The sequence below is a fragment of the Pleurodeles waltl genome, chromosome 12 (assembly GCF_031143425.1).
Source record: "Pleurodeles waltl isolate 20211129_DDA chromosome 12, aPleWal1.hap1.20221129, whole genome shotgun sequence".
NCBI lineage: Eukaryota > Metazoa > Chordata > Amphibia > Caudata > Salamandridae > Pleurodeles > Pleurodeles waltl.
The window spans coordinates 104,896,757-104,914,213 of record NC_090451.1 but is presented as its reverse complement, the minus strand read 5'-3'; the positions used below and the strand labels follow the sequence as shown (position 1 = coordinate 104,914,213).

Below are 17,457 nucleotides of genomic sequence, written 5' to 3'. Positions count from 1 at the left end.
GTGACTGCCCACACTCTGACTGCTACATCTGCCTCCTCATTAGGGTGTCATTCTCTCCTTTCCTAGTACTGTCCTGTTATTCTGAATGTGCCGCTATCTTTCTGAATACTCCCTCCCGCCAGGTGAAGTTCTCTCCTCTTGATTCCCCACTGTCCCTCACAAAAACACACATACTCTCAAGGGTGCTGCTCTAACTACTGCTTCTTTCTGAGGGCATTGCTACTCAATCTGGTGTTATTTCCCAGTCACTGCCCTTCCCTGTGAACCCTTAGTGCTGATGTCTCTTTATGATACTGCTCTCTTTTAGGATACCACCTTGTTTCTTCTGCCTCTCAAGCTGCTCTCCTGTCAGTCTGCACCCCACCATTATACTGTTCTGTCTTTCTTGTGAATGTGCTGCTCTCTCTTGGGATACAATCAAATCCCCTCACTGCATGCAGCTTTCTTGAAGTGTGCTGCTCCAAAACACTGATAGTCCCCTCAATGCACTACTGTACCCTAAAATGTTGGTGCAGGCTTCCTGTGATGCCCTTCTCAGGGTACTGCTCAGACATTGTTTGCTTAGGTTACTGCTCTTTGTGTCCACTGCTCTCTCCCATCCTACAGGTCATGGTGCTGGCTCCTCTCTCTGGAAACCCCTAAGGGTGCTGTGCTGATTTCTCCTTTTGTGTGCTGCCTTATCTCAGGGTACTGCCCCCTTCCTATGAAACACCTCTCCAGAAGCAACTCTCTGACGGTGCTTCTCCATTCTAGGGATAGTCCTCAGTTCACTGTTGTTACTCAAGGTGTGACTCTCAAGGTGCTGCTGTCCTCTATCTTTTGTGCTATTCGTCAGAATGGTTTCACTTCCCCCGGTCTTCTTATCAGGATAACCCACTTGCTCAGAGTCCTGCGCCCTCTGCTACCTTGCAGATTACTGTCCTTTCCATCTGCAACCCTTAGTTTTCTGTTCCACTCAAGATACTGCTGATCTCTTAAATGCACCTAACTGGATTTCCCATCCACTCAGGTTGATCTAGCTTTCTACCTACATCGTTGGCATGGTATCCACTTTATCCTTGCTTGGCCATCAGTCACACACTTTCACAGAGTGGGCTTTGTGTCACAAAACTGTCACTGTTCTGCCCACGTGTCTAAAAAGGAGTGCCCATTTGTTGTTATTCCGAGTCATTTCTAATCGTAATTAGGCTTTTATGTGTGAAATAAAGCTGTGATTTACAGAAATCTAATATGTTCTTTTCACATTCTATAAGTGATTCTGTTTATTTTATATGCTATTTTCAGCCTTGAAATTCTCCATCCATTAGCACTGATTTCCCTTTTCAATCCATTGGATTTGTCTCTCCAGCCATCTTGGGACTGTGTACCTCCTTGCTTCTACTGCTCCACTTGCTATTAACCCTTGGCATTGTCTTTTTGTCTACCCATGGTCTCTTCCCCATCCCTTGTACTACCTTGCCCATCCATCCATTCACCTTGTCACCCGTTCATCCCTCTATCCTTGCCTCTCCACCTTTCCTTTGGCCCTCACTTTCCATGTTTGTCTTGTCTCTCCCTCCATACCTTGATCATGTATCTGAAAGTATCCCTTTGTCTGGGTCTCAACCCAGTGTGTCTAGTATCCTCAGTTTCTCCACTAATCCGTGTCTCGCCACATATCGCAAGCCATGACTCACATCCCTCCAGTCTTCCTTCAGCCCACACTTTGGCTCTGTGTTTCCACCCATATATATCCATCTATCAATTCCTTAAACCTAGTTTCTTCACTGGTTGCTGGTTACTCCACGCAGACAATGGCCCTCTGTCTTTATCCACTCTCCCAACCTCCCCTTGCCTTTATCTTCCCTTGTCTCCACACATATCATGACCATCCATCTAATCCGTTCCTTCACCCTGCCCTTGCCACTAACCATTCCGTGCTCCCTGAGCCATACTGTTCTCTCGGTCTCCTTCCTGTCTCTTTTCCCTCCACCCATCCCTTGGACTGGTATTTTGAGAAAATCCACATTTTAAATTACAGACACAGCTGATTTTGTTGTCAAGTTTTAGAGACTTGCACAGTAATGTCTGATATTGACTAACAAGATAGCCAATGATTTGAATCCCCTACAGGAAAGCATGTGTAGCTCCAGAGGCGATCAGCAGCTAGCCTGCCGGTTATGTTTACATCCTATCAAGGCTGGTCCGGCTAAGTATTTCATCCTTCTGAGGTCAACAAAGGGAGCCTGAAATACGGAGGGTAACAAATCCATTTGCATAAACTTAGAAATGTTGTGCTGCATTCACTCAAGGCCCCCAGTTCCCTCTCAGCTGCCTCCCAGTGCACAGGGTTCGCCATCGGACCTCTGCAGGACTCCTGGTCTCCCAAATGTACTTAAATCCCCTTTTCTCTCTACTTCTACTCCTCATATAGTTTCTCTACCCCAACACAGCAATTTTTAGGCTTGCGCTCCACTTTAGATAATGTTGTTCTCTGGTGTGGGCAGAGCCAGTTGCTTCTTAAAAGACATAGCACCGCAGGTCACACTTCCAGTCCCCCTCCCAATCAGGCTGCCAAATTCGGTTGCCCAGTTGTTTGGTGGGCTCCTAATGGTCAGCTGAAATAGGTGTGCTTATTTCTTTACTAATCTTGCTGGCGTCACTGACCATTTAAATGGTGTCCGGCGCTGAGGATGTATATTGAAAGCCATGAATGAGGGGCTACGGCGACAGCAGGAATTTGGGGATTAGAAATTGTTCCCCAGAATCTTCCACCCAGGTCATCCCGTGTTTTTCCCTGTTGCATACACCATCTTCCCGTCCCTTGCACATGTTGCACAGCGACCGGAGGTCAAATTCGTGATCTCAAGTAGAAGTTGCAGCCTTTCTCTAGCCAGGCTGAACAACGGTGGTGGCTGAAGCCCTTTTAGCCTAATGTGTGTTGTGTTTTTCTATTTGTATCTTGTTTTATGCTCATTCAAGTTAGGCCACCATAACTGTGTGCTCCGGAATCTGGCAGAAGGATTCCAGATGACTGAGGAATGGAAAAGAGGCAGCAGTCAGGAGAGCTGTCACTTCCAGGATAGGGCTAAAATAACAGGAACTTATACTGAACTACTAGCTTCTGAGTGGTGAATGCCAAAATTGACAAAGAGTTAGCAGCCGTGTCAAAATATCCTACTGGAGACACTTCAAGAATTGCCCTGGATTGCTTGTATTTCAAAGATCGTGACAAAGTGTACTGAATTAAACACAGAATTGTGTCGGATTAATTATATTTCAAGATTTGTGACAGCATGTACTGCATTGAACGTGCTTTCTACAGAGGGGCAACTCGTGGACAAACCCTGAACCTTACTGAATTAAGTAACTGAATAATGGCAATGAATAGTAGTTGGAACCATAGCCCATTGTCGAGCACCATCAGCCTGTGAAAAAATGTATTTGCCCTAAACTCCACAAACAGTTAAAACATTTTGTCAATGTTTTGTGGAGCACTCTGGCGTAATACATCATCACGCAAGGTTATGCTACAAGACCTTCCACAGAGCCATATTGAGTAAGTAATTAGGTGCAGTTGGAGCACAGAGTGCCATGTATTGAACAGCAGAATACAGTAGATGTTTGAGCCTTCTAAAGAATATTCTGTTTTAAAGAAATACAACATATTCAGATGTCAGCATCAAGTTACGGCGAGAAGCAGATCTAATTCCTATCAATCCTGTTCTAGTGACTATATAAATTAAACTGTAACGTATCGAACATTTATAAAGAAATTACAGCATAGTTTTAAAAAACTGCATTTTGTAACCATAGCAGATTTTAGCTGTGTGTAAGGACATCATGTGTGCAACGAACACCTTTAATCTCACTCCTCCCTAACAAATTTTACCTACAAATGCAGACCTTTAACTGAAGTGGGAGGACTGGGGGTAATATTTTATTGACTATATTTTTATGACCGATGAGAAAGATTTGACACCGGAATGGAAAAATATACATTTTATTGCATTGCTAAGGTCCAGAGCGATTGAAAACGTACAATCGATTTTAAAAGAAACCTAGATAACCAGTTCAGGGAGATGCATTCCAACATACACTAAAGGATTTAGATACATACTTTCCTTCAACCATGTACACAGCAGTTGATCGTTGCAGGTTTTAGCTCAGAGCGCAAAATAAAGAAGAAAATATAACTGATTATGTTGCTACACTTAAAGAAAATTGGAATTAACATGCTGGTTGGATCATTACACAAGAAACTCTTTAAAACCCAAACAGCCATACATGTGAATAATCCAAAAATTCAAGACAGGTTGTGGGTGAAAGGAAAATCAGATCTAAAAGAAGTATTAGCAATAGCAACAAAAATGAAGAACTGAACTTAGTGGTAGATACTCGAAAGCTGCCTAAAAGGATGAAGAAAAATGATATAGTAGGAAGAGCAAAGGTTAAGAAAGATGACAAATGTAAGGATCCAAGGAGAACAAATGTGAATTGGAATAGAGAAATTCCAAAAGGAAGTCAAGAAAGATGCTATCGGTAGTACAGAACACCTAGCAAATACAAAGAAGTGTTCAGCTTTAAGCCGAAAATGTTAAGGTTGCGGAATCAAAGGGCATTTTTACAGTTTTTCTTAAGAAGGAATGATGATCATGTTAAATCAATTATGGAAGTGGATAAATATGGTTGCTCAGAAAACAGTGTGGTACCAAAAATATGTAAAGATAACTATTGTGTATTGAGTGTTGCAGATGACGTTGTGGGAATTAAAGTTTGTTGTTCTCGGTAGAACCAATCTGTGAAAATAATTCTTAAAGATGTGAAGATGAATACCGTTTCTGACTCAGGGTCACCATACTCGATAGTTAATGAGGAGGCGTGGAAAGGTCTTTAAAAAAATGGAAGCCTTAGAAGCAACTCGTGTTAACCCAGAGAGTGTTACAGAAGAACACACAGAAATGTTGGGTTCAGGAAATTAATATTTGAATTTAAAGATGGAAAGGCAGAATGTAAGTTGTGCATCACGAAAAAACAGAGAAGGCAGTTTTAGGATGGAGGGACCAAGGCGAGCTAGGAATGATAATCAATCCCAAAAGCCTGGAGACAGTGAAAGGGAAGAAAAGGTTTGCTCTTTAGATGTTAGACACTTAGGGCCAAATGTACGAACACATTTTCTCATTGACACAAAATGGGTAAAACCCTTTGCTACATCTGGCCCCTAGTGCGCTGTTTTCTCAGGAACATTTTGAATTAGGGTAATTTAAGCACAAGATTGTTTTTATACTAAATATACAGGCGTGTGTTCACAAAGCAAAAAACGCTCCGTTGTCTATAAGCGAGGTGGAGCAAGAGTTGATGAAATTACACGATGAAGTAATTATTGAGCAGGTGGAATGGGTCTGGGTAGCTGGAGAAAAAGGTCGGGGCAAGGACAACAACCGCTTTCAGGATAGCACTGTCAATAAAGGAACTTAAGAAGAAGGGCACAATAAACACTAGTTTGTGAGTATTTTATGCAAGAATAGGTATTGTACACCACCACCGTTAGCTCACTGGCTGCAGACGGGGCGTTTGTGATGCAGTTTTCGCCTATCAGTCCCTGCTCTAGCTCTTGGCATCTCGCGTGCTGGTGCAGTGGTCCGAGTCTGCACGCCCTCCAGCTGTCTCCCGGCTTTCGTGTTACGTCCAAGGACGCGCGGACTTTTCGTTCTGCAGCAAACTGAGTTCCTTGACCCGTAGCCAAATTACCGGGTGCCTCACTCCAACCGCACCCCAACCACATTTCTAAAGGGAACTCCGGTGCACATAATGTTAACCTGTGATCATTCACCAATCACTTCCGGGGCAGTGTGCGGTGTTTCCCGGACCAGCTGAGCAATCTCTTCCGGGTCAGCATCCTTTTCTGGCCAATCGCAGGATAGATGAGGCTTGTGTTGACACCTACCGCCACCCAACAGTGGTTTCCCTTAGCTCGTGGAGTAATAGTAGTATAGTATTTCTATAGCGCTTACTACCCCTGACGAGGCGATGTGATGTAACTTGCCTGTTACCCAATTTCACTATTTGCCTCCTCTGTTTGAAGCCGCCTGGTGTCGAAAGCGAGCGAGAACTGTTCCTATTTAATGACCCTTCGTTAAGAGGTAAGGCTGGTGCCCTAAAATTATCTCCAGGATCGTGGGTGCCCGTTGCCCCACGGTCCTCTCCAGAGACACCCGTCTGTGGCAGAGAGCTGCGGCATGATACTATTATTTAAGCAAATATCTAATAAGTCCGACACAACTCTGTGGCTAGTGTAGATGTTAATAGTTTTAAACCAATCAGGTAAAAGCCTGGCGGCCCTCAACATTATGAACAGGTGCAGCGCTAGACTTGGGATGGCATAGTGCCTGGTTAGCGTACTCCCCAAAACCTTAAGTAGATTTAGCCATCTGACTGCCTCTTTAAAGCATAGTTATGCTGTTAAGAGGCTGCACAAATAACAATGACCTATTAGGTAATAACTAGTTCTTAATACTGTGAACACCAACGAATCAACACAGGTAGCAGGCCTCAAATGGCAGCAGCAAGACTTTCAGGTTGCTGACTTGGAATATCACATAAGCAATAATGCCATTAGAATTTGCATATTCAGTAACTCATCCACCTATGCATTCTCCTCAGTAACTTAGCACCGATCCCAGCTATCGGTTTGCAAGCTATATGTCACTCATGCATTAACTGCGCATGTTTTGTGAGTAAAGAAAGCTAGTACTAATCGGCACCTGTCGGATCTGTTCTATGGGAAATGGAAGACTGCGTGTATTGCCGTATGTGAGAGAGGGATGCTTGCTTTGCTACTGCCATATTGCCCCAGTTATGTAAAAAAAAGTAAATCTTGAACTGCTGTTGTCATCATAAATCAAAAAAAAAAAAAAACACAGTGGCAAAGCCGTTAGGTCACACCTTTGTGACAGCTTTTGGGTTTGTGAACGTTTTATCCATTTTGTATAGCAGTGCTATGATGCTGTCATAGCATTTGCTTTGTTTGCTTTAAGCCATACAGTATAGCAGCTGCACTACTATACAACATGGCTAAACACATTGACGAAGCCGAAAGCTGTCACGTAGATGTGACCTAACGGCTTTGCCAATGTGTTATTTTTTTTTTGGCTGAATGTTGATAATAATAAAGAAGGGGCAATTGTGACTGATTTGAACTCAGAAACAACGGTCGGTCATTTAAGCGAAAAAGAAAGGTAAGTAGAATTATCAGTCTACATCATAATATGCCAAATTAATACTTAAATAACATGTACCACAAGCTGGACAAGCCTACATGTGAGCTGAAACCAAATCCAAACATCTCCTGCCATTTAAAACAATAGACCCTGCACATGAAAATAATTTAAATGGGATCTTTCCAAATGCACGCTTCAGTTTCGAACAGGACTCCTTTCTGTCATCTGTCCCCTCTTTTACCTCGTGGGCTGCAAGAGACCACAGCTAACATTTTATGGGATCGAATGCTACAAACAATAATTAAAGGCTGTGACAGCTTGTGAAAACAACTTTTAAGTTTGGAGATTACGAACAGAACTCTGCAGCAGGCACATGGATCTACTGTGTTATCTTGGCAGCAAATACAAAGTTCTGAACTGTGTGAACGGCGTTTGTGTTGACATAATACCTTTTAGAGGTGTTACTGATGTGTAGAAGGAGCGGGATAGGGGCTAGCAGTTGGCACAAGAAGCAGGATTTGGTGCGGATAGAAAGGCAGAGCAGCAGAGGAAGTGATCAATGACATGAGGCAGTTGCTATATGGAGCACAGAGGGGAATTTTGAAAAGAGTTGGACCTATTTGGTTCACTTGAAGCACCTTCTGTCTATAGTAGTGTTTTAAAGCGGGGAAGACCGTGTTATGCAAAACCATCAGCTAACAGTGGCTGCCTGCAGTCTAATGCTTCTCTTTTCTTGCACGCTTAAAAGGAAACACACTTCCAAGCGGCAAATATTACTGCGATTTAGAAGTGAAAGGAATCCATGAAATCCAGAAAGTCTCCCTGGATACCAAACGGATTCCCTGTCAACAGTGGGGCACAATTTCACACAAGGTTTTAATGACATTGGTGAAAAAAAGATTCACCTTAAGAGCCCAGTCAGTGGATGCAACTACTACCAAATATCAGAAAAAATTGTGCAATTTCACTAGAATTGGAGTGGTTATTTGTTTCCTGTATTGTTCTTTACGAGCCATAAAGTTGTATGTTGAGCGAAATGAAACAGCATTCTCTCGAAGTGTTTGTATGAAAACGCTCAGAGATGCAGTGCTCTGTAAATATGGATTTGTTGTGCAGTGATATATAGCACAAATGTGACCCAAATGTATTGTAGTGCTTTACATGAGCACCAGTCACATTACAAAAGGACTCCTTATATTTTTTGTTTTTTATAGGCACTGGGAAATTGAGTGATTTGCCCAAAATCACAGTGTGTTGATCTGACGCCAACACTCAAACCTGGTTCCACAGTTCCATAGTCAGCAGGTCAGTTGTGGTAAATGTCATGTAATTTGTAACACGTCCCTGATTTGGACTAATGACTGTTACTCCTCTTCTAAACCCCACAACAGATCAGTTTCCTAACTCACATCATATTTTCCGGTCCTGTCAATTACAAGGTTGCTGATTTGAGGCAGGATAAGCAAGAAAGCTGCAGTTCTTTTGCCACTAAAACTCTCATCTTCCTGGGACAGTGAGATGATCTAGCCGAGTCTGCCCTTCTGAGAACCACACACAGATGCTGTCACAGAGGTACTGATGGAGGTTGGAAGGGGCAGAGGCAATAGAAAACAAGGGCTGCAATGCTGACTTTCACTCAATTTGAGTCTTTTGTTTCTCTCTATATCTCCATGTACACATGTGCTGCATGCTAAAAAAGTGTGTACTCCCACAATTCTCACTGCAGCTGTATCTTATGTATACACACCAAATTTCACTATATAGTAAGTGAAAGTGGGTGACGAAGATATAACAAAAAATCAGAACTCACTACTGTTTCACAATATTTGATGTGAGATACCTGTATTCCTAGTGAAGACGCATGATCCCACAGGGGCAATCTTCAAGCACAAAAACATGATGATGGAAAAGAGGAATGGGGTCTTTTGCTTTGCTCTCCTGTTTGTAATCCTATGGGAGGGAGACAACAGTAACCAGCATTTTAGCTCACCCACTTAAATTTTAATATAGATCTGACAGTTTAAAAAAGGCAGAACATAAATGTTGACATAAGTGACATAGCCACACCCAAAATAGAGAACCCATTAACGGAGACTTACAACCAGTGAACATTAGTACTTTTGCATGCTCCCCATTGCAAGATATGGAACCCACTAATATAGCCTACCTCACTATGTAGGTGAGTGTTCTTCATCCTAAAGGAGTATATCAATCAATCAATCTAACAGGATTTGTAAAGCGCAACTAATCACCCTCATGGGCATCCAGATGCTTGCAGGTCTCAGAGCCTCATTCAAATAGCCAGGTCTTGAGAGCTCTACTGAATTCTGGATGAGATATGATGGTTCGGAGAGGCTGTTCCAGGTTTTTGCTGCTATGTGGGCGAACAGATGATGGACGGAATTCTGAACAATACAAACATTCACCCCCCCTCACAGAGATCTGGGTTTAATCCATTGTTTTTTTGCCCACCATGCCACCCCAGTTTGAACCCAGCCATATGCAAATCAGTCCTGACCCTGTTCCTCATGCTAACAGTCCAGCCTGAACTGCCGGACCAGGCCATGATAAGCATCCTGGGACCAGTTTCGAGATATCACCCCTAATCAGCCAGGCTAGCTTGAATCCAGTGGCACAGTGAGCACAAGACACACATCTGGGCATACCCTATCCACTTAGGGCGACAAAAGCAAAAAAGAACAGATGATGGACGGAATGCTGAACAATGCAAATATTCACCCCCAGTGACAGAGATCTGGGTTTAATCCATCACCCAAACTGGGGTGGCTTGGTGGGCAAAAAAACAATGGATTAAACCCAGATCTTTGTGACTGGGGAGGAATGTTCAAAGGATGCTTGTTTCGGTCTGGCAGTTCGGACTGGACTGTTCCCATGGGGAGCAGGGTCAGAACTGATTTGCATATGGCTGGGTTCAAACTGTGGTGGCGTGGTGGGCAAAAATCGATGGATTAAACCCAAATCTTTGTGACTGGGGTGACTGCAGTGATCAGCATTCTGTACATCATCTGTTCTTTTTGCTATGTGAAAGAAGCCACGTCCTCCACTTCCGTTTAGTTGGAAGTATGGAGTGTGGGAAAGTGTAGGGACGGTTGGTGGAAATTCAGGCGGTTGGTGGAATTTCAGGCGGTGGTTAATGTAGACGGGTTCTTGGTTGTGTAGAGATTTATATTCGTGGGTATGGAGCTTCAACATGCACCTCTTCTGCACTGGGAGTCAGTGGAGTTGCCTGAGGTGTGGTGTGATATGGGATCATCAGAGAAGGTCGAGGATGAGTCTTGCTGAGGCATTCTGTATGGCTGGAATTCCTATGTAAAGGGCGTTGCCGTAGTCTAGTCGACTGGTGATGATGGCCTTTGCCACGGTGCTTCTTGTGCGCGGGGGTAGGCACTTGAAGATGCTAAGTAGCATTCACAGAGTGAGGAAGCAGGTGGAGGAGATGGTGTTAATCTGTGATTCCAGTGATGATTCTGAGGTATCTGGCATGTTCCAAGGGACCGGGTGCGGGTCCTACTTCTGAAAGTCTTGTCTGTGTTTAGCTGCAGTCAGTTTTCTTTCATCCAGTTGGGGACCATGATCATGCATCTGTGGCAGTTGGTGTTGATGGTGGGGTCATCGGTGAGGGAGAGAATGAGTGGGTGTCATCTCCATAGAAGATTACGTTGAGGACATGGGATCTGAAGATGTTGGCTAGCAGGGTCATATATGTGTTAAAAAGCGTGGGGCTGAAGGGTGACTCTTGGGGGACCCCCTCAGGTGAAGTCTTTTGGTTCAGATATGAAAGGAGATAGGTGAATCCCCTGGGTTCTTCCAGTGAGGAAGGAAGTGATCCATCTGAGTGCGTCCCTTTGGATGTCAATGTGGTGGAGTCTTTTAATCAGCGTGGTGGGATACAGTATCAGAGGCTGCCAAGAGGTCGAGGAGGGTCACAGTAGCTGTTTCTCCTTGGTCAAGTTGGGTATGGATGTTGTCTGTGGCTGCCATCAGGGCAGTTCTTGGTGCTGTGATTGCTGTGGAAGCCGGATTGTGAGGTGTCGAGTAGCTGGTTCTGCTTCAGGTAGGTCACAAGTTGTTGTTGATTCCAGTACCCTTGCTGGGCAAGGGAGCAGGTAGATTGGACGGTTGTTTGTGAGTTCACTGGGTCTGCGGTGGGTTTTTAGAGAAGTAGTTTGACTTTGTCATGTTTCCAAGTTTCGGCGAAGGTTGCATTGGTGATGAAGGTGTTGAGTAGAGTGATGAGTTTCTGGCCGATTCTTTGGTTTCTGAGATTGAAGATGTGGTGCGGCAGGGATCTGTGGGGCTTCCGAGAAGATGGATTTCATGGTGGAGGCGGTGTCCTCGGTGGAGAGAGGGTTCCAGGTGGTTAGTGTTGGTTGTGATAGTGGCAAATCTGTGGATGAAGTCCGTAGGTGTAGGTTGGGGTTTGAAGTTCCTATATATGGTTGCAGTCTTGTTGTGAAAGAAATCGTCAAGGTTTTTTCCCCGCTTCCGTGAGTGTGTGATGATGCTTTCACTAGCTGCCGGATTGGAGGATGCTTTGACGATGTTAAAGATTTCCTTGGTGTTGTTGCTGCTGGTTTCTATACGCATGGCTAGTGTTGCCTTCTTTGTTGCTCTAGCAGGCAATGGTAGATTTTGAGGGAGTCTTTGAAAGCTGCCCTGTCAAAGGTGTCTTTGCTGACACGCCTCTTCCTCTCCAGCTGGTTGCTGTCTCGTTTAGTTGGTCTGAGTTCAGGTAGTATTCGCTGGCCTTTTTTGGATGGTTTTCCCTGGATGCTGCATTTGACGGGGACGGTGCTGTTAGTGCAATTGGTGATCCAGGTGTTGAAGTTCTTTACTCCTTGTTCGAGGGCGGTGGTGGGGCTGGAAGTGTTAAGGGCCTTAGTCCAGTTGGTTTCTGAAACTGCCCCACGCTTGGGGATGCTGGATATCTTGGGGGTGTCAGTGTATGGGCTGAAGATGTTGAAGTGGACGTGGGAGTGGTCAGTTCTTGTGAGTTTGGTGATGTGGCTGTATGTGACATGTCTGCTGAAGGTGAAAATGGGGGTCCAGCATGTGTCCTGCAGTGTGCGTTGGGTCGTGGATGATCTGGGTTAATCAGAGGCAGCTCATACTGTTGAGGAGGTGTACGGTGTTGTTGTTGGGGTTTTCGATGTGGAAGTTAAGGTCGAAGAGGAAGATGTAGTCCTTGGATCTTAAGGCTAAGAGCACGAAGAAATCTGCGATGGCATTGCAGAAGCTGGTGCGCAGGCCCGGTATGCTTAGGTACCTAAGATGGTAGCCTTGTCGTCTGTGCGGAGCTTGAAGTTGAGGTGCTCCATGGGGGTGGTAGTGTTGTCGGTGGGGGTGGTAGTGTTATCGGTGGGGGTGGTGCACTTTATGGTTTCTTAAACGTATATTAATTCCATTAGAGTTTTGGCAGTTTCTACTGTGAGTTTTGTACTCCTCGTATGTTTATAGAAATCATACAGTAGTCTTTAACTTGTCTCTCTCCTTCTTTAGAGTGTTAGCTATCTGTGTTGAATCTGTCCTGTGTGAGAGAATCGTGTTCTGGTACTTCTGCTACTGCCACCTGTCCTTAACTTATTTGTGTTGTGGATGGTTGTGCTGCAGCTATGAGTATTGTGCCTTTATTGTGTTGTGAAGCTCCGTATAAACATTTTCTATTATGCTTAAGCAAAAATGATTCAAATTGCCAATGCTTGTTTTAATGCATATTTATGCAGAGTTTAAGTTTGGATTTACTCAAGAAACAAACAATTTTTAAATGGAGTATTCAGCTTCGTAAAAATTTAAAACGGCTGACAAGTCAGCTTTGTAAAATTAAAAAACACATGGCTCCCAAGTGGCCAATTCTGTTTTTTTTTAGCTAGAAGCAATTGTATACTTGGTTTTTGAGTCCATGAAGAAACTGTGCAAAGGAAAAGTACAAGCCTCACAATGCAACATGCCGTTGATTGAAAAAAAATAACATAAACGTAGCGGCAAAGTTCATAGTTGTGAAATGAAAAATAAAATGTAATTTCTTTGTTCTCTTCTTCAATCTTCTTATTTATTTATTTTAACAGTAGACAATCACAGGTTAAACAGCCCAGCGAATGAGAGGGCAGTGCTAGTTTTCAGATGCAAATGGTAACATCTCCAGCTAATCAGTTAACATTAACGCTCATTAGAAAACGTGCAAAAGGATGTTAAAAGGCATCATATACCACAACAATGTGAGAAACAGCAGTCAGGGGTGTAGCTTCAGGGGGGCGTTTGGGGTGTTACACCCAACATAACAAATGTAATTGTGATAAATAGTCGGGCGCAGGCGCTTTCAGTCGGGTATGGTGAGGTGTCTGTCATATTTGTATTTATTTATTTTATTTTTTATTCTCTCTCTCTCTCCCTCCACACACACACTTCCTCGCTCTGTTTGGAAATACTTAAAAAATGTTGGTTGTTTCACACAAAAATGTGCTCCCATGTTCGTGGTAGAATATATTTTAACATTATGTGCCAGCTGATTGGAAATCTAAAGCTCAGCCAGTCTTGCAGACCAAGCTACGCCCTTGGCAACAGTTAGCGGTCTAGAGGCACGCAGAAAGGAAAGCTAATGTCTGCTGCTGCTGTTCTCCCACACGTCTCAGCTTAGAACTTGATGCGATTTAGATGGTGCAGTTACAACACTACTTTGAGGTGCCCTGTGCTAAAGAAGTACAGCACGTGCCACAGGTGCTACCCCGCGAGGGTCGCCAGTGATGTTAATGTGCCACAAAGCGGGCATTTTGCGCTTATGACTCGTTCCCGGTGTGATCAGGTTAGTGCTCTTCCTGAGTGGCGCGCCCATTGAAATCAATGGCGACAAAAAGTTTTCAGGAGTGTGAGGTTCCCAGCATGCATGATTCAACAAAGCCTGTTGGAGTGTGAGCAGGGAAGAGATGTCTTGGGATGGTGACGCCGTCCCAGTGAAGGTGCAACCAAGGGCTTTAAGTGGGATACAAAAAGTGGGTGGATCCCTGAAAGGGGCAGGCCCTATAGAATTAAAGGCGTCGCTTAAACATATACACTAAAATTCGCATAGTGTGCCACCCAACCCAACATCTGCTTAGAATCACAACTAAGAATTGAATGGCCATGTATTCTGAATACCTTGTTTACTCCTGACAGGCACTGAGAGAAACTCGCACTGCCTTCAAACACAGCTCAATTGTGCCCTGTTATAAACACCTGGGTACGACTCAATTCAAATTATGCACTAGAGGAGAGTAATATGCTACCTGAAAATAAAAAAAGGAACACAACATCCTGGAAAAGCAAACACTCACAGGGAATGCAAGATTAAGTAAAGCATGTGAAACATAAGCAGGAACAAAATGGATTATCTTGATGTTTTTACACCCATTGTTCCGGAATCGTTCAGTGTTTTTCCATGACAAGTTAAGGGCATGAATACAGGGCCCAAAAGTGGTCTGTTTCAGTGTAGGGTGGAACATAACGTGCCACACTGTGGTCCAGTGTGCGAGTGCCTCTTTATTATGCCGTTCAAGTACATGCCTGCCAGCATCAGTTCCCCCTGAAAACTACCCTGGACTGACGACAAGAATTTGCAAACTTTGCACATTCTTAAAATCACATAATCCATGCTACATACTTATTATCGTCACTTGGCTCAATTTCGCGCCCACATGCTAAGAATATCACCACACGTCTACATTGAATAACAGATCATCAGCATCACACAAGGTATCCTGTTATTGTCACTCAAACACATTGTCTGCTCAACATGTCATTGAGTCCGGTAGTTTTTGTCTTTGATACACTTCTCCATGTGCATGACACTACTCTGATCATCTGACCCATCTGAACTCCAGTCTTTGCACTTCCTAACTCAAGAGTTTCTCCTTGTTTCAATCTGGTACTTTGTACCAAATAATTTCTTGTGCTTTTGCGTTTTTGGAAGCCACACGCATGCCCTATGTGTGAAAGCTGCAGTTAGCCGCAACAGTTCAGAATTATTGATAACAGACTTTGTTCTTCTCAACCAAGCTGAAAATCACATTTCGGAACTAAACATGTTGCCCACAACCTACATTTCTTTAAATACAATATTGCCTGTAAAGTAACCATCATGTTTAATCTTTGTGCTTCATATGTGTCACAGAAGGTACGTGGCTCACATTGACATTTTAATGTTTTGATTTCATTTTTCTTGTACTGTTCCTTTTAAATTAGTTTGTAACTGCATACTAAATCTGTGCACCTGGCCAGCTCTAAGTTTGCTTCTGGGTGATATTTACCCCACTTATCTTCAGGTCAGTTCTTCCTTTTCCCAGGCTTCCTTCGCCTGTGCTTGGCTGCCAAGGTTTAAGATCGCTATGTGTGACATTTTCATACGTTCAGTGTAGTAATGAGTGACATTTGAACGACTGAGTGACACTCTCGCAAGCAAAATCAAGCAACGAAGACAAGAGAAACACTGACTTACCATAGCTGCCAAGTTTCCAGCTGCTTATGAGTGACATTTCCAAGGTTGGAGAGCACCTGTGTGTCACATTTGTATGCCTTCAATGTGACACTTTGCGTGAGGCTTTGTAAGGAGCAGGAAAAGGATATAGATGTCAGAAAAAATCTCAGCCTTTTGGTCTACAAAGGGTTTAAAAACAGCTGTGGCACTCATGAAATGCTTAGTTAAGCTATAGAATCGAGAGGGCGCATATGGAGCAGAGCACGACGTAAGTCAGGCCATCCAGCCCGGCACAGTTTGGTGTAGGTGATATGTATACCAACTAGTAGCTAACTACTTGTAAAGTGAAAACATTTGCTTCCTTTCTGAAAGTGCACAATGTATCAGACTGGCTAAACACTCCATGTTGTTTTAAGTGCTCCAGGCAATGCAAGACAGGAGAACACTTCTTTGAGCCGCCTCAAACCCTGCGATCACACCCCACAGCCCGATCGCCCGCCCGCCCGCCCACTGGGCCTCTGCCGGTCAGGGCCAGCAGGGCAGGCCAGAGGTTGGGAGAAGCTGCACAGTAAGCAGTACTCATGACTGCAACTCTGCCAGTGCTGCTGCTGCTGCCCTCTTACCTCAAAGCCAGTGCTGGGAAAGATATTTACTTTTTGACTGCTGATTTGAACTTTTTTACATTAAAAAAGCACAATCTTGCGAGAGGACTCTTCCTTGGAGCTGGTCCATGACTGGTGAGCGCGGAGCCTCAGATTACGACTGTCTCACAAGTGCGAGATTCTTTCAACTGGTGAAATGTTTCTTGAAATAAAACTTGGCAACTGTGCTGGGGTCTACAGCAAACGTGTTGCGATATATTTAGTGTGTGTCTGTACCTGCAGCTCATAGGGATGCGTGCGGCCCACCTGTAAATAAAATACATTCATTAAAGTGTGACAGCCATAATTCTTTCCTAAATCAAGGCTTAGTAATAATATTTTCCTCTGGGTTCAGTCCTTACCTTGATTAGAGCCAGGGGTCCCATCCACCCACTGATAGGCCGGCTCAGGTTAATGCTTCGAACATCATTGTTCTGGGCAAAGCCATTGGTCCCTGTGCAACTGGGTCTTGCATGGGTAGCCTTGGTAAAATCGTGGTCACTATCTGTCTAAACCTTGTTTTATGAGGTATGCTCTGTCTAGACCCTGGACCCGTTTAATAGGGTGGTCACTGGAAGGCATGCACTGAGAGCTCTCTTGCACCCTCAGCCAGCAAACCCTTAGTGCTTCGTTGAACGGGCAGAGAGGGCACCCCTGTAAAGTCACCTTGGCTTCACCAGCCCTCTCCTCTGTCCCTGACCCTCATGGCCTAAGTAGACTTTCGTAAGCTTTGCAAAGGACAGGCACCGTCCACAGCCATTACCACCACAGGGAATGTGTTCTGCATGGGGATAAGGGAATGTGAATGCGGCGCACGTCCTGGACATAGCGCAGTGCATTGCTCCCTGCGCAGTCGGCTGGTCTGGTGGATCCCAGCTCGCATCTCTCGAACGCCTGCATCTTTGGGCACCTGTCACAAGATGGCCATCTGAGCTGCTTGACCTTGCCTGGGAAGTATTGGTGTCTTGGAAGGAATAGAAGCGATGAGGTTACTTTTCACCCCATCAAGAAGCGACTAACCTATCCCAGAGACCTGATGCTGCAGGTAATTGCTGCTGTGTAAGCAAGTCAAGTGAAAGATAAGACCAGGTGGGACTGGCAGCCATGATCCTGTGGCAACAGCACCATTGCCAAGCTGGAGAGTTTGTTG

The 17,457-nt window shown here is 44.3% G+C and overlaps 1 protein-coding gene across 2 annotated transcripts in view; it reads left to right on the top strand.

Moving 5' to 3' along the window:
* The first annotated feature begins 5,890 nt into the window (after positions 1-5,890).
* Positions 5,891-17,457, top strand: part of SNAPC2 (small nuclear RNA activating complex polypeptide 2) — a 51,961-nt gene continuing 40,394 nt past the window's right edge. Inside the window, exons 1-2 of one of the 2 annotated variants that reach the window (XM_069216688.1) lie at positions 5,891-6,122; positions 8,414-8,504. The gene's annotated coding sequence lies outside the window, so the exon portion shown is untranslated. The remainder of the gene's footprint in view (positions 6,123-8,413; positions 8,505-17,457) is intronic. The other variant, XM_069216687.1, reaches the window with a different exon arrangement.